Source organism: Xenopus tropicalis, chromosome 9 (assembly GCF_000004195.4).
Source record: "Xenopus tropicalis strain Nigerian chromosome 9, UCB_Xtro_10.0, whole genome shotgun sequence".
NCBI classification, from domain to species: Eukaryota; Metazoa; Chordata; class Amphibia; order Anura; family Pipidae; genus Xenopus; species Xenopus tropicalis.
The window spans coordinates 29,812,978-29,837,108 of record NC_030685.2 but is presented as its reverse complement, the minus strand read 5'-3'; the positions used below and the strand labels follow the sequence as shown (position 1 = coordinate 29,837,108).

Here is a 24,131-nt window from a genome sequence, read left to right as displayed (position 1 = left end):
GTAATTTGCCACGCAGTTGAGTTGCCCGCTATCCACTTACAGCCAAATCCATATCAAATTCTTATACTGCAAGGCTGCAGTGTGCAATAGCACTCCCTTTACTAGAAAAGCTACATTTCAAGTAAAGAAAAATGGAAATTTGCATTGTGGCAAAAATAAAACTGAGTGAGAGGCAATAGGTACTACTCGCTCCTGCCCCCAAGCTCATTATATACATAGATAAGTACAGGTATGGGACCTGTTATCCAGAATGCTAAAAATAATGTAAATATTCAATAAACCTAATAGTATTGTTTTGCCTCCAATAAGGATTAATTACATCTTAGTTAGGATCAAGTACAAGGTACTGTTTTATAATTACAGAGTAAAAAAAATCATTTTTAAAAATTAGAATTATTTGCTTATAATGGAGTCTGTTGTGGGCATTGGCAACCATTATACAGTGAGACCCAGTAGATACTGGAACCCCAGGCACATTATTATAAAATTAGAGGCATTGGGTACTGAGCTACATACAATGAGAACAGGTGGGTTCTGTTACATCAAATACATTGTGAGTATTACCAACTGGACCCTGGGGCAGCACTACTTCCATCATTGTAACATTGTAACTTACAGGTATGGGGCCTGTTATACAGAATGTAATAAAACTTCTTTGAAAAGTTGTTAAGTTTGCTCAAAAGATTACTCCACCTTCAAGCACATCTTAAAAAGTTTGCAATGCGCAATTAAAATTCACAATGCAAAAACAGTCTAATGAACAATATTATTTTGCGAAATGCAAATTTTTATTCTTATTTGTGCGCATTTGTTTTTCTTACATTCCCCCGCTAGAACGCATCAATAGCTGGTGGAAAGGCCTATGCACTGCTTGGCTTTACAAAGCTGCATGAAGTTGTTTGCAGGTGGATACTTCACACACCTTCATAAAGCCAAAGCGATGCATAGGCCTTTTCAGCTCCAAAAGGCATCTTGGAGTGGTAAGGGGAGTTTGCCCACGGTAGCAGACATCTATCACGGGTGACTAACTCATTCCGTGGCCATACACGCTAAGATGGCTCGCTTGGCAAGGTCGTCAAGCAAGCGAATCTTCTCCCGATATCCTCATCTGCGGGTGGGCGATATTGGGTTAATTGGGCATTTGTAAAAAAGAAGAAAAAGATATAGAATCCTTACTCTAACTCTGGAGTTGAGGGTAAAAGCACATGAGAGACATTTTTTTTAAAAAAAAGATTTGTTATAATAAAACAGTAGCTTGCACTTGATCCCAACTAAGATAATTAATCTGTATTGGAGGCAAAACAATCCTATTGGGTTTAATTAATGTTAAAAGGTTTTTTTTAGTTGACTTAAGATATAGAGATTCAAATTACAGAAAGATCCCTTATCCAGAAAGGCCTGGCTCCTGAGCATTTTGGATAATAGGTCCCATATGTGTAGTTGCAATAGATGGGCTTACTGGTGGAACTGTGGTGTTCTTACTCTAGTGCATTATACTGTGACGGCACAGCTCTCAACTGAATGGTAAATGCTCTAATGTTAGCTGTGCTCACACATTTTGCCTGTGATTGGCTAGTTAGAGATTGTCAGCAGAAGATCTTGTCTTTTTCTGCCTTGGTTCAGCTGCTAGATGGTGATCATTGACCACAGCAGCCAAAAAACTATTGGTCTGAGAGCCTTTAATTTTAGTGATACTTTTAATTACATCAAAAGACAGAGACCACCTGCCATTGACTTGAATGGACATTGCTTAAAAATACAATGTTTTCCTATGTTCAGGAAGAAAACCCTACAAAAAATGTAGCCCTTTCTAAAATGTGGGGTATGAAAAATTTTCTATGGATTTAAGGTGGCCATACATGGTCCGCTTGTTTGATGGCCTCGATATGCCCACCTCGGGCATTGTGTATGAGGGGTACGGTCTATGGGGGCATTGTGTATGGGGGATACTTTCTTTGGGGGGGTACTGTCTATGGGGGCACTTTCTATAGGGGCTACTGTCTATGGGGGCACTTTCTATAGGGGGGGTACTGTCTTTGGGGCCACAAAAGTGGGCGTGGTCAAAAATTGCTGCGCTGTGCGTGCCAAATCTTTTTGTCCCTCTTTTCATTTTTCAAATGTTGGGAGGTAGGGTGAAACAGTATTTATAGTGTATTTTGGTCTGAAATAAATAGCGTTTTAGCAGAATTCTGCTTTATGGTGCTCTCCTCTATATTTGGATTATGGTGAAACAGTAATATGCATGTGTGCTGGCCCAGGACCTAAGAGAAGATGATAGAAATTGAAGACATTTGCAAAGCAGTGCTCTTACAGTAGTTTCCCTAGGCCAGTACAGTTTTCAGCAACAGGAGCGATTATAATCACCGGGTGTGCCTAACATTTGGCTCTTACACCAAAAGATCTGCTTATTTAGCAAGGTTACCAAATGAGCAGATTTCTAGTTTAAGGCCAGCTTTACATTTGCTAAATAATTATCCATCCCTTGGCCTTTAACTTTGTGCAGCTTACCACCATATGACAGATCATAAACCTCCTACTGAAAATTATAAATTATATTATATGATCTCTGAACAACTTGGTGTCCTATAATATGGCCTTGCATTTTTATATATTTAAGGAGCTTTTCAGTGACTTCTAATATCCTTATATTTTATAATAGGGGGTATTTTTCCTATATCAAATGGCATTACCTCATATATCAGTACGTGTTACAAAATAAGGGAAGTTTTTTTTTAGAAACTCTGACTCAGGGAGGCCTGGGTTGGATTTATTTGTCACACCTTTGTAACAGTGGGAAAATCAATATACCTCCCAGCCTGAGACAAGAACTGAGCTGTAAGCTCTAGGAGGTAAAAAGGGTGATTTACAACTGAAAGTGCAGTGTGGAAAGTGCAATTTTGTATTCAATTTGCCATTTTTTACCCAGAATGAAACGTTTCCTTTCACAACTCCAGTGCTCATCGTTAGAATAACAAAATAACATCTACACTTAATTCCTGCTGCATGAACTCTGGAGTCGAGGCCAGGCTCCATAGACTCACTGTGTGATCCAATCGTTGCCGGTCTGGCCAACAGTCATATTACCTTGATTTGGCCCAGAGTGTGGGTGACCAGATAGGAGACAGATCCATTCAAATTTGGTGACCTCACCAAACGAGTGAACCTCACTGTGCACCTGGATCCAGGGACTGGTCCGATTGCCATCTTGGAGTCAGGAAGGAATTTTTTCCCCTCTGTGGCAAATTAGAGAGGCTTCAGATGGGGTTTTTTGCCTTCCTCTGGATCAACTAGTAGTTAGGCAGGTTATATATAGGCATTATGGTTGAACTTGATGGACGTATGTCTTTTTTCAACCCAACTTACTATGTTACTATGTTATTATGTTACCTTTAGGCTAGTGTCACTCTAGCAGCTGATCGAGTGGCATCATTGGATATTATAAATTTCTCCAACTGTGATTTACCCCTGTCTACTATTATATTAGCCTAAGTCTCCTTTAGCTTTATTATATTATTGTGTCTTGGCCAATTATTGAAGGGGGTTGTATAATAATAATAATAATTATAAAATAAATGTCATATTTGTATTCAACTACCACGGACTGATTTCATTTTAAAATTTGAAGTCGGGCTAGACATATTCTTAGTTTCCCAGGTGCCTTCAGTCATATAACTTGTGCTCTGAAAAATTCAGTCTCTCTTATACTGCATTGGCATAGATTTTCAGCATCAAGATATGGGCATGCAGTCATTTAAGTACATCAAGTATATTGCCGGTAAATTTATAATACCGGCCATGGCCACCCTATTTCTTTCCCCCTAGCAGCCTATCAGCAGAACAATCTAAAAGCAGTTTTTTTTGTGAAGTGCTGGCTCCTGAAAGCTCAGGATCAGGCACAATGACCTGAGATGGCTGCCTAGACACAATCACAATAAAGAAAATACTTTTAGAACTGTGACACACGGCATTTTAACTGCCGCTGTGCTTTCAAGGAGAACCTTTCATTGCCTGTCTCAGTTTTCCATTGACATGAAATTGAAATGCTCTGCCTGTGGCAGATGCTGGCAGGCATCACTTGAAAAATTGGCATCACTTGAAAACTTGAAGAGAAGTGCAACGGTAGATGAAAGACATCTTCTCTGTCATGAACCACCTTGAGAGTTGAGTCAAACTACCCCCCAGTGTAGTTTTTATAGGGAAGAGATCTGCAAGATCAATTAAGGTAGCCCATCAGGATACCAGAAATACTCCTGGAGGGCCCAGGTATCAGTGAAACCTTCTACTCCTAGCTGTTTATCCTATTTCATAGCAATTCCTTATTTCTCTATAAAAAATAAGAGGCTAAATAGATGGAAGGATATATTGTAAAATGTAAGGAAAAGAGAATAAAGTGGTTGAATAAGTATAAATAGTTTGGAGAATGGGCCTATGGTGTAAGGTTTTTTGATGGACGCCTGACATCTGACACAACTGATCATCCTGTTGGCCAGATGGACTAATAATATGTGCTGGAAATACACATTTGACCATTGTGCATGATTGCTTTTGTTTGGGTCACTCACCCAGTTTTGGTAAGTGCATGTTGACTTGCCAATCACAACCAATATCCATGGGGTATGAATAATGGTCGGTTCTGGGATGTTTTAAAATCTAACAACGAAGTGCCTAGAGGGCACAAAACACATAGAGTAAATGAAGAAGTTGCACCATACAGTAGCAAATATACTGCATTGGTATATTAGATTTTCAGCATAAAGATATGGGCATGCAGCCATTTAAGGATTCCACATAGGTTTGCCAAAAGTTAAAAAAAAAAAAGTAAAAAAAAAGACAACTTTTATTTAAACTACATTAAAGAACAACATGCATGGCAGATTAGGACAGGAAGAGAAGTTATCAGTAATTTATGTGGCTATTTAATCTGGAACTAATATAAAGGCCAGAAAGTCCACTAGATGGGTTATATGAGATAATGAGATTTATATGAGGGCCCAGAACTCTAATCCACTAACCTACCACTGGCCCCTTGTTTATGATGGAGTGTTTTACAATTCTCTGTGTGAAATTGAGAATTTAGTCTGTGGCTTACTGCTGCAGCAGCTAAAGAAATATATTCTCATGAAGAAAGAGAAATGTATGCACAATCAATAAGCAGTAAAGCGCTTTTGCCTATATAAGAGGAAATAAATCTGTAAATGATATTTTATTAGTTTCTTCTTACAACTCTTTGAGGGGGGGTAGAAGACACTTTAAATCCAAGAAAATATTTCAAATTTTTTTTTTTTTTTTTTGCCGAAGGGCACAAAAAGGAAGTTTTGTTCTGCAAAATAAATAGCCGGATGATAGGCTAAATCAATAAAATAATATCAGGAGACAAAATGAAAATCAGATAAAAGGGGTATAACTTACATAAATAACAGAAGATGCTTTTTTATGATTTAATAGCGACTCTGGGAGGAAATGAGTAGCGCTACTAATATACAGCAGACGGATTTTGTGTAAGAAAATTTCATTTCATGAAATGGCAGGAGTTTGAGGTAGTGATGAGCGAATCTTCTGCTTCGCCAAAACATTTGCAAAGCAGCAAATATTCACAAACTGCATTGAAGTTAATGCCCATTTTCTCAGTGTTTTTTCTTAGTGAAACCTGGAGAAAAATTTTGATAATCACTAGTTAATAATAATCACTGGTTATCACTTGTGTGTATTGGTCTAAGTGGCCATCACAGAGGGATACGAGGAGTCATTTACAAACACAAGTGTACAAATTGCAATGCTTTTTTTTCATTATGCAGCATTTTTCCCCATAATTTCAGCCTTGTTCCATGGTTTGTCTGGCACAATTGTGACCAATGCATCAGAGGCAATTAGCATTTTTAGTTTAGTTTCACTTCTTGAGTTCTGGAGTTCTAAACAGCTTTGTTCATCCAAATTACTGTGGGTACCATGGCACTACCACCAGGGTGGCTGCAGCTCGAGGGTTACACAGCGTCAGTAGACCCAGTTGTACACCATGCATTAGGAAAGGCAAGATGGAAGCATTGGCAACCAAGTAGAAGTGCCCAAGGATGTTAGAATGCAAGTATTCATGATGGAGGGGACATGTCTTTGTGCTCCATTTTGGAGGGCAGAAATCTGTGGCCTCTTCTTAAGGTTCAGCACAGAATACAAAGTTTAGAAAACATATCAGATTGTGCCCACTGTTTATACTTTGCAGTCTGCCCTGCACATTACAGTCTGGCCAATATCTAGCCAATATCTAGCTCTTTTTCCTTAAAGGAGAATGAAGGTATAATCACTGGGGGTGGGGTGCAAAAATATACCAGGAGGAGTACCAGGTTATCTCTGGAGAAGCTGCTCGTCGCCATCTTTTTAGCTTTTTCCATTTTGTCTTTGTTCTGGTCTGGGCAGAAGCATGTGCAGTTGAGTGAAAGCTGAACTTAGATGCAAAAAGCCACCCTTTTCACTCTATTGTGGGTGTGTCTGCCCAGGGGGGGGAAAAGAAGACAGAAGAAGAAGATCATGGTGAAATGATCAGCCCCAGGAAGAGTAGAGCAGTCAACTTAATGAGCTAGAAGAGTGCTACACTAGTTTATTTCACACAAGGATAATACTTTTAATTTAATAGGAATATATTCCTTATGTAACAGGACACTTCATGATAATATGACATTTTATTTTGTTTTTTTTATTAAGCTGGGAGTACAAAAGCACTCAGTTTTTCAGATCTCCGGGAACAGTTAGTACTGGGTTAACGAAAGTACGAATGGGTCTCTCACACAATATTCAAGCAAAAATCTTACAATGATTATCCTTTATTTGCAGTATATAATACTTTTTTGCAGCACTGACATCATAATGACTAAACAACTTCTTTACATACATACACAATATTTTAAATTGCCATTACCAAAGGATCCATGATACCTTAATGTGTATTCATCACATTCACATCAGTCCCTGCTCCAGTGGAGCTTACAGTCTAAGGTCCCTATTACCAATGCTGTTCCTGCCTGGAGACACCTCAAGGGATCTCTACACTTATGAATCCCACCCCTCAAGCGCTAGACCAGCACTGTAGGCAAGTGTTGGGGGCTTAAGGGTGACAGCAGACCCAGAGGAGATCAACCTGCCAGTGTGTTGTTAGAATATGAAGGGAGACTGGAAGTACCTGGAGGTAACCCATAAACTGTTTTTTGGGGTTTTGCAGCAAAGCTGTAAACTGTAAGCCTAATTATGCTGCTGAAGTTCATGCCTATTCTGTCCCCTCCCCCAAAGTTCAATAGGTGCACTTAAGAGTAAAAATGCCATGGTGGGACGGGATATTGCATAGCACAAATAACATTACATTGTGTAACTGTTAAACTGTAAAAGTATATGACTCAGGAATGTCAACATGTAGTCCTCCTGCTCTTAAAATCTGCAACTTCCTGCATCACACAAACATCAGAAAGCTGCTGGGAGTTGTTGTTCAACAACAGCTGGAACATAGGCATCAACCAAAAGCAACCTGTTTCCTTAAACCAAAGGGGTCATTTACAGCAAGAAAGACAAGTGTAAAAAAAATACTTCACTTTTTGTACTTTACACACTGCCTTCATTTTAGATCAGGGGTCCCCAACCACCGGTCCAGGGACCGGTGCCGGGCCGTGGGCTGTGCTGAACCGGGTCACCTCTGCTCCCAATTACTTGTGATCCCAACTCCCTGATGCATTACACAGCCATGACAATAGCTTTGCGAAATCCAGGAAGATTTCTACTGATTAAGGACCAAAATACTTTATTAAACTGTATGTAATAATAATATTAATAGTAAAGTGCATAATATAAAATTTAACTAGCACTAGTTGCGCCGCACCCCCCATCCCTGGTCCTTGGAAAAATTGTCTTGCTTGAAACCAGTCCGTGGTGCAAAAAAGTTTGGGAACCACTGTTTTAGATCACAGAGATCTAATGCTCCCTCTTCAATAAAGCAATGCCAGTGTTGGGCAGCACACTATTATAGAGGGGTTGGTGGAGGGATGCACATAGGCTTCATAGCAGAGATTGTATGCTACAATGGGGGTCGTATTCGTACTGCCTTGTGCTGGATCTGGTACGAGGTGCATTGTACAGCCATTCCCCTAGGCAGACCTACCTTCTAATAAATACAGACTCAGGTTGGGAATTAGAGGGTTCCCTTGGTACAGCAGCCACAGACACCTACAGCACTTGCTTATGCCAATCTGGCCAAGTAGTTCTTGCTTGGGGGGCCCCCTTCATGGACATCTATGAGCTGGAGGGCCTGCTGGATACCCCTAATATTATTATAAATCTGCACTAGATGAGGGCCACAGGCTTTCTGCTTTCACTTTATCTTCTAAATCAACCCCCATATATTTAGGATGAGCTGTATGCAATGTATGAAGCAGTCACATGTGCATGCCTATGTTAGTAATGTTACAAGAGCCACGTTTTTGGAATAGTGACAGCAACAGAACCAGTGTCTTTCCCTCACTGTGCACCAACACCCAGCATTCAGCTCTGCTCAGGAGCCACCTGACAATAGAAGTTTATTTGGCTGTGGGCGGGGCTTGAGTTGGGGGGCGGGGCCAGCAGCCAGGTAGTGTGGGAGTGCTACGGGGCAGCTGACTAGGACAAGACTAAAGTCCTGTAAAGCAGGTAAAGCCCAGGAGGTCTGGGGAGAGGGAGGCGGGGATATGACAAAATAAGGAAGAAGGGCAGCAACTGGAACTCCGGGATTAAGGGCTAAAACAAGAGAAAAAGGTTCTGTTTTAGAAAAGAAGACTGGCCAACTGCAAGGAAACCGGCGCTGAGCTGGGACTCTTATCTGCAGAGAGTGAGCTGTTCCACATTGTCCCTGCATGCAAAGGTACGGCCAGCACCCTGGGTACTATGTTAGCTTTTCTACTCTGCTCTCACTGGCTCACAGCTTAAAAGCATTACGAGTTGTAGTTCAACATCAACTGTACACAAAATAACTGTGTGCCTGTCACCATGGTGGTGGTGCTATATAACTTACCCTCCCTCCTCTTTAAAGGCAGAATATATCTTATTTATAAGAACACAAACGTTGAATGGGGGATGCTGGGAGTTGTAGTGTAATAATAAATGAAGGGCCAACGATTGAGAAGTGCGCCCTATTTAGTATTAGCCTGCAGTAGTATTTAGTTTGCTGGTGACAGCAGATCATTGGGTCACTAAGTGCAGTTTGAGTGCAAGGTGTATGAAATACAATGGTAACTCGCTGCTTGTGCTGCACACATGGGATGCACCTTTCCTGTGATTATACACAAGCAGCGGGTTTTGGGCAATGACAACCCCATTTTAAGCTGTAGAGTGCCAAGGGGGCAAATAATGCAAATAATGAACTTAAGGCATATTTAGTTTTTAAGATTTTTAGATTTTAACTGCTGACTTTTTGCCTTGTTGATAGCAGCGTGGGTCTCTCTGCCAGGTAACACATATTGTGCAGAGAGTAGGGGCCATGAGCGGTTACCTACCAAGGAATCTGCTAAATCCCAGTCTGACCTCCTCTGTATTTATTTTATTAGTTAAGTTTTATTTAAGTATATTTCTCTCAATTAAGTCTCTTATGTTTTCACTCAGTCTCATCATTGATTAACAGTTCTGTTTGCCAGTACTGTTTCTAAACTATCCCAATAAGTCTCTCTAGATAGGCCATTAATTATTACATATATATGGATACAGGTGCTGGATTTGTTATCTGGAAACCTATTATCTAGAGAGCTATAGGAAGGCCATTTCCTATTAATTTGATGCAAATAATTCTAATTTTAGACTCCATTTTATGTCAGTAATTTAATTTTTAAAAATGATTTCCTTTTTCTCTGTAAAGCAGTACCTTGTACTTGAGCCAATCTAAGAACAAATCTTTATTGAAGACAAAACAATACAATTAATTTAAATTTTTAATTATATTTTACTAGGCTGTAAATTCTACAGTGTGAAGAGCAAATCACAGAATTGCGGAAGACCTCATTAGAGGGAAACCTCAGGTCCCAAGCATTCTGGATAACAGGTCCCACACCTGTATATGTATAAATGGACAGAACTTGCTTTGTTCCAAAATTATTTTAAGCTCAGCACCATTTTCTTGCATTTGGTCACCCTTCTACGTTCACCTGTGCTAAGCACAGTGCTATAGTGCAACAGTAATTTTAGAGACACATTTTTGAGGCACAATGTATTTTCTGATTTGGGGTGCTCTGCATGTAATATGTACTGTGGAACTGTTAGTTACAGCTGTAGAAAATGTAAGGTTTGGTGATACCTTTTATTGGCTTACTGAGCCATTAAAAGGTATCACTGATCCTTACATTTTCAGAAACTTTTCAATGGCTAAAGGTGGCCATACAAGGTAAGATTTGCTCGTTTGGCGAGGTCGCCAAATAAGCATATCTTCTCCCTATATGCCCACCTAAAGGTGGGTTATATCAGGCTAAATTGGGCCACACAATTGAATATCAATGGTGGGCACAGATGCCGTCAGACTGAGGACCACATCAACGAGGGGATGCAGTCCCCGTCCGATAAAAAATCAAACCTGCCTTATAGAGATCTGCCCAATTTTAGGTCAGATATCCATCTCAAATTCACTTTTTTCTTGGAGTTGAGAGAAGGCACTCAAATATATTGTATTATATTAGTGGGCCCTCTAGTTATATTGGGTACAATGGATTACAGCTGAGCTTCAGACAGTGTAATGTTATTCATTTTGCTTTCTGTTGATCTGTGAATTGTAGTTACAATAAAGCACCCCCTATATTAATATATAAGGATATTATTAGTCACAGAGGAGTTCCATGGGTCATGGAACTTCAAGGTAACTTTTAATATCCTGATATTTTACAATAGGGGTGCATTATTTATTATAGTACACAGAGTCATGTGACACTAAGAATAGACTATAACTGATCTCATCACTAAGAACCATTTCTAAGGATATCATTTACTGTATATTCTTGGCTCTTTCTTGTGTTTATATATATATATATATATATATATATTATATTTTATATATGTGTGTACTTTACTCGGATGGGCATTTACTGTATTTGTGTTTTTCCACTGTCCCACCATTCTGTCTTAGGTCGCCTGTACCCACATTGAACCACTGTATGCAGGTAAAATGCAGTTTTCCCCATATACTGTATGGGATAAAGTCCTCTTGTTCACCCAGCATTGGTTCAGGGCCTCCCCTTACCTCAAACAAGTTTACAAATATATGAACAGATTTAGGATAATTTCACTCAAGATCACTTTCTAACTAACATAGCCCACTTCGTCTATCGATTGCGAGGCCCCCCTAGTCGAGTCCCTTGCTTCTTTTGTTCTGATTACCATGGCCGCACCTGTGATGGGGAATGGTTAACTGCTATCATTATGTGTGTGTTTAATAGGTAACAATTTGTATTGTGTTATTGGTTTACAGGGTGACTGGGCCTCTTCATTTTTCCATAGGTGGCAATTCACGCTCGATACAGCTAACGTGTGCTTAGTGTTTGCACAACTCTTTTGTTTGCTCAGTGTGTTTGTGAGATGCTGAGTTAAAATGTCAGAGGTTTGCAACACCAGTGTCTCAGAGATAGTCCCGGTAGCAACATATTGCATTTATTTGAAAGACCGTGTTGTCATATGTCCTTAGCAGGCCGTTGGCACCTGGATGTTGTAGGTCAACAAGTTGCAAATGAGATATGCCTATTATAGATTAAAATGACCCAACACAATTTTCAAACTAGACACTTGCTATTTGCAGCTGAATACAGTGTGTAATGTTTTGTAAAACTGATAAGCAATGGAAAACATGATAAGGTGATAATGTGAAAAAGTCCATTTTGTTCTTGAATCGGAGAGTATTGCCAATTTTTCTCATATTCGTGCCTCTTTTCTTTCTCTCAAAAGGCAGCAGTACTGAAGTGCTTTACGGCTATGAGTCTGTAGCATTGCATCAGAGTGTTTATTGGTCCTATCTGAAACTCTTTATAAGCAGCAGCCTACCTTTATGGCTGAAATCAGTTCTTTAACAGAGACAGTATTAACATAAGGGCATGTTCCCTTGTGCCTTTGTATGTGCTTCAATGCATTCACCCACAGAGGCCTGCATGTTAAATGGTCTCAGCTATTCCTGTGGATCTGAATGCAAGAGGAATGTAGGTATTGAGCTAATATTTTTCTGCAGTCAACATTGGTCTTAATTTTTGTGGGTACCACAATGGGGAGTGGGGAGATCAATGAACTTATGTGCTACTATATGGTATAACAGTTCCAGGGTATCTATTGCAGGGAAGAGCAAACAGAAAAAGCAAGTTGGATGCTGTTAAAAGCAGATAAGGCCCTTGCACCTGCACCCACTGTAATGAATTGCCAATTTTCTCTGTCCGGCACAGGTTCTAATAGTAGTCAGTACCAATACTGTTGGCAATAGTTAGTATCTATTGATAAATCTGCAAGTTTAGGTGTAACATAGTTATGTTACATAAGAAAAGTACAGCATGCATACAAAGTAACCATTGTAAGACATGGGGACAAGGTGCACAGCTGCTGAGAGCCCTATCATTATTGGGGCCCTGAAAATCCATATTTTGTATCAATCAGTATTGCAGGGGGCCACATACATTACTACATTATGATGCCCCAGAGACAAAAGTGTGATTTTGATGACAACACTGCATACTGTCAAATACTATTAACCATAAATAGTTTTTACTCTACAGTGTCCATAGTTCCATCTTGATTAGCTCCAGCCATTCCCTAGAAGTGGCGATACACATTTAAGCTGCTGATTCGAGTCCTTTAAACTGATTCAGCAGCTTATCTGCCCATGTATGGGGCCCCACCATGGCCCAACCCAACAGATATAGATCAGGCAAGTTTAAAATTTTTAGTCGGATCGGGGATCACATTGGCAGTAATAATAACACTGAAATTATTCTAGGTCTGCAAATATATGCAGGGTGGGAATCAGCCCATCGGCCAAAATCTGTTCCATGTGCCTGCACCCAGGCTGACGTAGTACACTCCATGCTCGAGGAGGGACAGATTCTTGACCTGCATTTATCTCAGACCAAGATTCAACCCCATGTGGCTTTAGCCTTACAGTTCCATGCCAGGACATTATATGCTGACCTCCTATTTAGTTTGGTGTGTGAGTACAATTAGTTTGGTTGTATATTTCTGTCTGGGCGTAGGCCCAGTTATCCTCTAGCAATATCAGAGGAGCCTATTTTCTGCCAAGTGCTTGCAACTCCTAGAAACCCAGTCTTGAGATACTATTCTATGACATCCTTTGAAAAACGATCCTGAACATTGATACGTCTTCTTGTTGGCATCCTGTTTGTTAAAGTGTAAAATGGAACACTCCAGATCTCTAAAAGACTTAACAACCTCCTGTCACTAGCGATATACCAAAGGGCTTCCTTCCTGGCTCCTACTGCTGTGCATCACTACTAAGCGACATAAACACCTATTCTCTGGCAGGCACACTGACACATACATCCAACACCCAAAAAGACACCCACACTGATTCAAACAAGATGTGCACATAGAAATATACAGCAAGGCACCCAGAAACACATTAGGATCCCACACCTACCTCTGATGCACTTAGTTTCCTCAGGGAGGATTCTCTGCTTCTGGTAAGGTCTTCCTCTTTAAGAACCTGTTGTATTTTGAAGTTGTTATAGACAGTCAGAAATCAAATTGGCCATGGTGAATCAGTTGAATAATGGAACATATGTACATATATAATTATATTTACCGTACTAATAAATACCAAACATTGGGTTGAAATAGCATCTGACATTTTTTAAAGGAAGTTGAAGTGAAAAGGGCTTTGGTCCCACTGACTTGTTTTTATACATATTTATACATATACAGATATATATGTGCTACTGAGGCACTTGACAGTCACTCAGTTCTGCTCTTTATAACTTCTGAACGCTTCAGTGACATGACCATTTGTAGCTCTCTGGAGTTCCGGCCTCCTTCTGCCTTGACTTGGCTGGCAGTCATCATTGGCATTCTCCAGTAAGTTTTGTACTGTCGATACATAGACTCCCTGCTAAAGAAAAGATAAATTGTAAGACTGCTCCTTAACCCTTTACTCCATAAAGTGTTCAGCTAACAGCCTTATAATTATTTTAGAACTTTTCATCAAGTAGATGGTCTACATCAAATGCTAGAAATGTGACCCCTTTGTTATTAACATAATATAACACATGTATGATGTACTGTTTACTCTCAGTTTTACACTACTTAAAGGAACAGTAACACCAAAAAATAAAAATGTATAAAAGTAACTAAAATATAATGTGCTGCTGCCCTGCACTGGTAAAAGTTGTGTGTTTACTTCAGAAAGTCTACTATAATTTATATAAATAAGCTGCTATGTAGCCATGGAGGCAGCCATTCAAAGGAGAAAAGGCACAGGCACATAGCAGATAACAGATAAAACACTATTGTATTCTACAGAACTTATCTTTTATCTGCTATATAACCTGTGCCTTTTCTCCTTTTTTCCAGCTTGAATGGCTGCCCCCGTGGCTACACAGCAGCTTATTATATAAATTATAGTAGTGTTACTGTAGCAAACACACCAGTTTTACCAGTGCAGGGCAACAGTGCATTATATTTTTATTACTTTAAAGCTCTTTCATTTTTTGGTGTTACTGTTCCTTTAACAACTTCTTTTCAGCACTAAGTATGAAAGCTCTTTTTGCTTACTTGAATATAGGTAGACAACATGGCCTAGGACTCTTCTCTGTATTAAAACTGAATCCTGTTATCACATAGGGAAAGCTCCAGTGTCTTGTTGACAAGCTCTCATGGCGCTCATCTAACCCATTAGGAAAGCAAAAGGCATAGTTCGCTCAGCACTAAAAGAAATGTGTATACACCACCCCCTGGCAGCATATCTGTATGTATCTGTTAAGGATGGAACCACCAGCAGAAGGAATCATAACATGTTGGATAGAGGGCACCTGGAATCATAGCATTCTGGGCAGAGAGAACGGGGAATCATAGCATTCTGGGCAGAGAGAATGGGGAATCATAGCATGCTGGGTGGGAAGCACCTGGAATCATAGTATTTTGGTCAGGGAGCCCCTGGAATTATAGTATACTGGGCAGGGGGCACCTGAAATCATAGTATGCTGGGCAGGGAGCACCTGGAATCATAGCATGCTGGGCAGGGGGCACCTGGAATCATAGCATGCTGGGCAGGGAGCACCTGAAATCATAGCATGCTGGGCAGGGAGAACCTGAAATCATAGTATACTGGGCAAGGAGCATACTACTAGCTTACACATCATGCTGGGATACAATATGCTGGCTCAGCCTGATGATGAATTGGGCTCAGTTGTGGGCAAGGTGCGATGTACAGGAGCTGTTATGTCTGTGGTTCCCTTAGTGTGTTGATAGATGTGCACCAAAGAATTACATGCCAGTGCTGCTATGGAAGCTGTGCACACCAGTGTGCTGAAATTGACACCATTTGTGTATAAATAAACTAAGAAGAACAGGCACTGCCGCTTGCACATGATTTACCAAGGTGGAAGCAACTTAGTATTCGAGAGTTGGGTTGCATGCTACTTAACAGGCATCAACAACACTGGAATTCATGCTGCAATGTGGGTATGATATCCTCACTATAGTTATACTGATTTAATTGAGAAATAAAATCAGTTGCAATAAGAGAGCATGTAAAAGAATGGGGTGGAAAGTAAAAATTAGGAGCAGTAGAAAATGAAGATTTATTGCTTGGGGCAATCTGAAGTAGAGATAAGGGAGAGAAAAGGGTCCACAGATAAAGCTGCCTAATTGGTAAATAGTGCTAACTCAAACTGATAGTCTGTTGGCCCTTGTATGGGTGCTAGACACTAGCCACCCAGATCAAAGCTACCTGTTGGCTAGGCTGGAAAATCCTGTTGGCCGACAAGCTAATTTATCCACTCCTGCAAAACAACTTGGCTTGACATTATTACTGCACTTGTGTGAGATATGAGCATCTGTGTACAAGGCTCACAGTTGTGCTACGATAAAGTGCTTTTATCTAATGTATCAGAATGGAACTTTGTGCTTTGTACAATGAGCATTTTATTAAGTATATTCAAGTATATTCACTCATTTATTTTGGCCACATGACAGACAGAATGATATGCTGGTGGGTGGAGCTGTGTTTTTCTAAAGCCAGATAAATGGAATAAGGGATTTGCATACAGGTAGGCTGCTCAGATCTTTTAAAAAACAGTGCTAAAATCCCACAGAAATCCAGTTTTAATACCGTTAGAAATCCTGCTGCAATTATGCATCAAAAATGTATGTGAATACTTACTATCAAAGAATGAAGCTATGAATGCATAATTTAAATTCATTAATAAAATTAAAATATTAATTACTTTGAGGTAATTCTCTGCTGAGTGGAGTCCTTGTCCTTTCAGAGCTATGAAAAAGGCTTGCCCCTATGTATTATACATAGGAATCATGAATTTTAGGGAAAATGGTTGTTTTTAAGATACTCTCGGTAAAGGAACTACACAGGTTCTGAGCTAGGATGGATTTTGCCCCAGTGGTCTGGATCTCTGAGCTTTATGTCTTTATTGACAGGGATACACAGTACCCTGCCTCCATACTGGCTTATGTAGAGAGCACCTGTTATCCTGCAGTGAGGTTAGTATTGTGAGAAAGATCTATTGGTAATGCCAACAATAGGGCACCATATATAGGTATATAGTTAGTAGGAATTATACATCACAACTGCACACAAAAGTTGTCTTTTATTTACTGAGGCACAGCGTGCAAAGTGCAAATTCAACATGCCTTTTTTTAACCGCAATGCAGCTTTTATGCAGGCATAATTGTGGCTGGGTGTCATTATTTCCAGTGCTCAGCATCAAATGACATCTGAGCCCGAATCTTTAGGCGCAAGTTCACTGTGTGAATTGAGAAAGGCCAATGGGCATCCCAGAGGTACCGCCACCTTCAGGGCTGTGGTAGGGTTCCCCTGTGAACCCGAATATTGCCAAACACAACTGGGCAGAAATGCAAGGAGTAACTTTCCACTGAAATCCGCTCTGTTTTGCCTGCACCTGGTTCAACAAAGTAGCTCCAGGTTCAGGCACAGGGTTAGACTGATCAGGGTGCAGGGGCTGATTCTTGGCCTAGTTTGGCCAAAGCCTAATGTTATGCCACTAAAAAAACATGATTCCTAGCAATGTTTCTTTCCCAAAGCACAACTCGACCTACCAGAATGCTGTCAGGAAAAGAGTTATACAGTATATGCACAGGACAGGGGCTTTTACCTTTAGCTAACATTGCTAAAATATCATAGAGACAGAAATACAATATTGATACGGCATCTTGCTGCTAGGGAATCCATTTACATGATCAGTAACTCTATTGTATGTTGCATTAATGCCAGTTCCTCCAAGCCGATACAGTTATGCATGAAAAATGTATGCAAATATCTACTATCTAGAAATGAAGCTATGAATTTATAATTCATTTAATTATGGATATTAAAGATTTATTCCTAATAATCTGAAATGAGCACTAAAAAGCGAATAGCTGGAAATGTATACAGTATTGGAACCCTTTCATTTTACTCTGTGTTTCAGGAAATGCCAAGATCCACCACTTTAGTGGCAGTAAGAGAGGTATAGCAGCTGCAGCTTAGCTATTTGGGCCGGCTGTTAAAGGGTAAAATAATCAAACCAGCTGACTCTAGTGGTTCCGGGCTTATTCAGAGCATAACTCTATTGACAAAGGGAGAATCAATTGTTTTGTCCTGCTTTTAAGTGTCTTTGACAGAGTAAAATGCCATCCTCCTTTTCTGTGGTCCAATGTGTTCCAAATGAATGTCAGGGCACACCGGATTTGGAAATGTCTTGAAAGATTTGAAAATACAATAGATGACAATTAAAAGGATCTCAGTGTGTGGCTGTGCGTTTGCTAAAGGCCTTTCAGATTGATCACAGCACATTCATAGTCAATTTGTTGTCATCTGCCTTAAAGCAGTGAAATGGATTCATCAGTGTCAGGGTATTTATTCATTATTTCCAATGCTAGATATTTATGGGCTGGGTTGTAGTACATGTTTGGGACCTGGGGTATTCCGCATAAGGGATCTTTCCATAATTTGGATCTCTATAACTTAAGTCTTTTAAAAATCATTTAAATATTGAATAACCTGAATAGGCTTGTTTTGCCTCCAATAAGGATTAATTACATTTTAGTTGGAATCAAGTACAAGGTTCTGTTTTATTATTACAGGGAAAAAAGGAAATCATTTTTAAAAATTAGAATTATTTGCTTATAATGGGGTCTATGGAGATGGCCTTTTGTAATTTGGAACCTTCTGGATAACAGGTTTCCTGATAAGGGATCCAATATCTGTTCAATGATGTTGTCCCGAAGACTATTGGGCCCATTTGGTTCCATAAAAATCCATTTTAAGGCCACATACAGCAGGAAGATCTCCAGTTGGATATTCCCTTTGTGAACCATACATTGGGCAAAAACGTGGACAATACAATTACAGGTACAGGTATAGGATGTAAGGGCATCTCCCATAGACTCCATTTTAATCAAATAGTTAAATTTTTTTAAAATCACTTCCTTTTTCATCTGTAATAATAATTTAATAACTTGTACTTGTTCAAAGCTAAGGTATAATTAATCAGTATTGGAGACGAAACAATCTGGTTTAATCAATGTTTAAATTATTTTTTTAGCAGACCTAAAGTATGGTGATTCAAAATACAGAAAGAATCCCTTATCCGGAAAACCCCAGGTCCCGTGCATTTCAGATAATACATCCCATACCTGTATAGTATGTATTATGCAGAATGCTTGGGGCCTGGGGTTTTTTTAGGGGTCTTTCTGAATTTGGATCACAATAAATTAAGTCTGTAAAAAATCATTTAAACATTGAATAAACCCAATAGGATTGTCATGCAGCTTAGTTACCATCAAGTACAAGGTACTGTTTTATTATTGCAAATTAAAAGAAAATTATTTTTAAAAATTAGAATTATTTGCTTAAAATGGACTCTATGGGAGATGGCCTTCCTGTACAATTCAGAGCTTAACGGATAACAGGTTTCCAGATAGAGGATCACATAACTGTATCAGCAGGGGCAAAGGATTAAAACACCTTGAACAGTGTTTCTAAGGTGATACTGACGTACACTTGTCTATATTTTACACATGTCCTACTGCATAGTAACCTTCCCTACTAAATATATTTTTAATGCATGTTTAGATACAAATAAAATAAACAAACCCCATTTATAAAGTATATTTTATTCCTAGTATGAACTGTTACAAAGTTCATATATATATGTACAAGGTGGTTGGCCACCTCAGGTCTGTATGTGTCTCTGGAAGAGAGAATTGACTGGCAGTGGAAATCTACACTTCTCTAGATATGCACTAAACAGGGCTGATATAACGTCCTCATTTTTGTTGTAAATACTTATTGTTATACAAACCCCATGTAAGTACTTTCAGGAAAGACATTAACATCCTCTGGGAAAAAATACTACCAAATGTAAGGTCAGTGGCTAACTCACTAAGGACACTGACTGAAGGAGGATGCTGGGAAATGTACATGGATTATATTTCTTTTGCTAACCATTTATTTTCAGCACATATTTTTTCAAACATTGTACTATTCCTTATGCAAAGTTGTATTTATGTTGGTGTTTTTATTGTACAAATAAAGTCATCCATTCCAGTCATATGACAGCTCAGCAGCAGAATCACTGGCCTACTTAGCACGCTGCTTGTGCTACTGCATGTTTGTAACCAAAAAGCACTGACTTAAAACAAAGGCAGCTGTTAGACTGTGGGAGTTGTAGTTTACCAAGTACTGAACATCTCACGAGCTGAAATCATTATCACACTTGTTGCCGTTGACAAAGATGATAGCTGATGACAGACAGTAAATACTCAAATATTTATGAAGCCAACTTTAAAGGGGAACTCTCTTTCAAACATTAATGAAGCTTATCTATACTGCCAAGTGTGTGTCTCCAGCTCTATCCTAGATATCCCAGAGACTGAAATGTAAATGTTCTAGGCATTTGGGAAGCATTTCTCTTTGCAGTCCTTCCATTTGCTGCAGTCACCTGTTCAGAATGCTGCTCAGGAAATGAGGGGTGCTACAGAAAATTGCTGCCCCATATTATTTTGGAATGGAATATAATAAAAGCCATTTCTCCCCAAATGCAAGCATTTCTGTTTATAATGTAGTAAAAATTACTTTGTGTAGGTATTACTTAATGTAGGTGTTATTCATAAATATAATTGCAAATAAAAGCAGTATTCCATGGGTTAAGGGGGCCATACACAAGATCCGCCTACGGGTGGGCGATATCGGGCTAATTTGGTCATTTGTCCCTGGGGCCAAATGATCGAATTAGAACAACAGGTATAGGCGTCCGTCAGTTCGGGGGCCGCATCAACGAGCCCATGCAGTCCCCGATCTGCCTAAAAATCAAACCTGCCCAATCATAGATGTGGCCGATTTCAGGCCAGATGTTGGTTGGGGCAGGCACGTCGTTAGTGCCCACACACGGGCCAAACTCTGCCCACAGCCCACCCCATTTGTAATGTTATCCTGTGCCAAACTGTCCCGGCAGCCGCTTGCTGCTGGCTTATTTATAAACCCAAATCTCCCTGCTCCTCCCACTTTGGTGACTTCAGAGTTTGGCCGGAATATAAAGGTTGCCATACCCGGGCCGATTCTAACTGCCGATATCGGTCCCTTTTGACCGATTCAGAAGCTTATCGGCCCGTGAATGGGCACTATCAACAGGCCTGCCCGACCAACATCTGGCCTGAAATCCACCAGATCTCAATCGGGCAGGTTTAAAAATGAGTCGGATCGGGGACGGCTCATTGATGTGGTCCCCAAACTGGTTGACACCTATACCTGTAGGTGGGGATATCGCCAAGCGAGCGGATCTTAGCGTGTATGGCGACCTTTAATAATGACATAATGCTTGGTTGGGTAGGGTTAGGCTCTGGTTGGCTTTTTTTGCCAACCTGCACATAACCATTGCTTTTCTCTTACTGTTCACTTGTTCTGACTAAAATCAGAACACTATAAATAGCCATACAAATACTGGTTTCAATGGCAATTACATTTACACATAATACATATTAAACATTTGTAATAAATGAATATTGGAAAGTTGCTAGAATTATTTATTTCAATTTTGTGCTGCAGATTTCAGCATTAAAATGACTCCTTTAGAAAGACTCTGAACTTTTATTTGTTTAATACACTGTGTGTATTTTTCCATCTATCTGATATTTACTGAGCTTGTCACTTTTTTAAACTGACAGGGGGAAAGTTAAACAGGAGGCTAGTGCTTGTATGAAGCAGAACTAGCATACCTATAAAATGTGCTGTATTTTAATGGGACACTATGTACACAGCTTCAGGTATGGGACCTGTTATCCAGAATGTTGGAATTTAGATTACAATACCTTAAGTCTACCTTTACTCTTAAGCTGGCCATACACGCAACGATTATATCGTACAAAACCTTGGTCCGGTGCCACCCTAGGAAACAGGCCAAACTGCGCCCATTGTTGTGGAAGTGACATCATGAGTATGGGTATGTGTGACGTCAGTGGGAACCCTAACCCACAGCTTAGCCATTTTTTTAAATTATCAATTATGTAGGTACCCGTGGGTCTACCCCCCCCCCCCCAAGTTTGCTGCTTATATATGGATACGGCCCTGATTATAATGGAGATGGCCTTCCCACAATTTCTAGCTTTCTTGATAACGGGTTTCCTTATAACGGATCCCATACCTGTATTAATCAGAGACTTGTGTGTGAGATGGTAACTTTCTGCTTTGTTGGTTGCTCGGCTCTTGCATTGCATACTGTACAAAAAGTGTTAAATACACACATTAGCAGATGGAGATCCAATAATTACAACCCATTATGGGTATTTTAAGATGATGCGAGCTGATTAAGTTCCAATAAAGCCAGTGGGCAGGGCACATAGCATGCCAGTTCTCTGGCTGTTGCTGAATTAGTGTCAATACCCTCATCCCTCCCTCTTACAAATTAGATTAGAAGTAGAACAACCAGGAAATGAAGGATGGGAGAGGTGGAAGCTGCAATGCTTGCCAAGTACTATTAAGGAGTTCCTACTGTATGTAGCAGGGCTGTATTAATAACTTGCCAAAAGGGGCATATTTTAATATATTTGCCTTTTTTCTTTTGGCATCAGCATTTTGTCATTTTTCTGCTCCCATGGTTGTTGGTCCAGGGGGCACACATGGGGATCATGTCTACTTCAGTAAGTACAGACCATTTCTTCAGTGCCTGTCTTACTATATTGAACTTTATGTGCTTGAGGGTTATTCTATCACAAATTTTTATAGGCAGTGTGGGCCCACCAATAACATTTTTCCCAGGGCCCTCTGGTACCTTAAAGCAGCCCTGGTATGTAGTAGTTATGGTATATTATGCTCCCTTTTAGCAAAGACCCAGTGCCAGTATATCCCTAGTAATGATTTTTAAATATAATGTTTAATGTTATTATTTTTGCTAAAATTAATACTAATACTTGCTTCTCTTTCCAACCTGACTAAAGAGATGGTGAGGTTTTAGCCATTCAGAACATGTTGGGTTGTCCTGGTAGAGTTGTTTTTGAAACATTGCCCAATGTGTAACAAAGTTCATACACCCAGCTTGTGAGCTCACCGCACAACCATGTCTGGATTACCTCCTACGCCTGTGGGCAGAGCTCAGCATATAGTAGGTATTGTTATTAGAAGATGGGAATGCCTCCTTTCTCTCCCAGCTTGGCATAGCCTACACTTGAGTTGAGCAGTTGTTGCGTTGTGCATGAGTTGTTTCTGTGGCAGAAGCTCCGTTCTCATGTTATATACATTGAATTCTCTGTTGTTTGCTAGGATTAGGCAACACACGCCTTGGATATGGCATGCAAGCTGCAGCGAGGTAAAGCACAAGGCGACATGTGTGACCTGTATTTCTTCTTTCTCATTAGGGTGCACACCTTGTCACTAAGCAAAGACTTGTGCTTAATGTGTAAAAATTATGTATGGCAAATATTTACATAGGTATCTGACCCAGCGGCTGCCACTTGTGTTTAATGCACTGTTTAGTAAGGCTTTCCTGTTACTCAACCAGAGCAATGTTTGCCTTGTTTTCAAAAAGATAAACTTGACAGATATATAAGGACTTTCCATAAATGGTCTAAAATGAACACAATGGAGGGTGCATTGATGCAGTTCATGAAAGTACAGATATGGGATCCCTTATCCACAAACCAGTTATCCAGAAATGTCAGAATTACGGGAAGGCCATCTCCCATGAACTCCAATTTTCAAAAAAACGGTCTGTCTGGGTCAAAACCAGAGAGGTGGCAACCATAGATCCCATACGTGTACCTAATGTACCTAGCATGTACTTCCACATAGGGTTGCCACCGTGCTGGAATTACAAATTTACCGGCAATGTTATTGTACCAGTATATTTATAATACCCTATAAATCCCTTCCACTGCCAGATTCCCCCTTAAAAAGTTTTCCCCCTATGCCCCACCCAATTCCCCGCCCCTATGTGATGTAGCCTTCTATTTCTACAACCGAAGGCTGGTATTTAAAGGAACAGTAACATCAACAAATTAAAGTGTTTTAAAGTAATTAAAATATATTGTGCTGTTGCTCTGCAAAAAAAACTGGTGTTTTTGCTACAGAAAAGTTACTATATAAATAAGCTGCTGTGTAGCCATGGGGGCAGCCATTCAAGCTGGAAAAAAGGAGAAAAGGCACAGGTTACATAGCAGATAACTAGTAGATAAGCCCCATATAATGGGGGTTTATCTGTTATCTGCTAAGTAACCTGTGCCTTTTCTCCTTTGAATGGCTGCCCCCATGGCTACACAGCAGCTTACTTATATAAACTATAGTAGTCTTTCACGTACTCACGTTCATAATTGAGCTCTGCCATCTTTACAGACAAAACCTCGGAAGTCTAGGCATGTAGAACAACTGTATATACAGTATATCTGTACAGTATGGTTTTTGTTATATTTTGCAGTAAACAGAGCAAAACCAT

The 24,131-nt window shown here is 39.9% G+C and overlaps 1 protein-coding gene across 2 annotated transcripts in view; it reads left to right on the top strand.

Moving 5' to 3' along the window:
• The first annotated feature begins 8,638 nt into the window (after positions 1-8,638).
• tmem184a (transmembrane protein 184A) overlaps positions 8,639-24,131 on the top strand; it is a 40,728-nt gene continuing 25,235 nt past the window's right edge. Inside the window, exon 1 of one of the 2 annotated variants that reach the window (XM_012970416.3) lies at positions 8,639-8,661. The gene's annotated coding sequence lies outside the window, so the exon portion shown is untranslated. Of the gene's footprint in view, positions 8,662-8,702; positions 8,873-24,131 lie in introns of those variants that run through there. The other variant, NM_001016399.2, reaches the window with a different exon arrangement.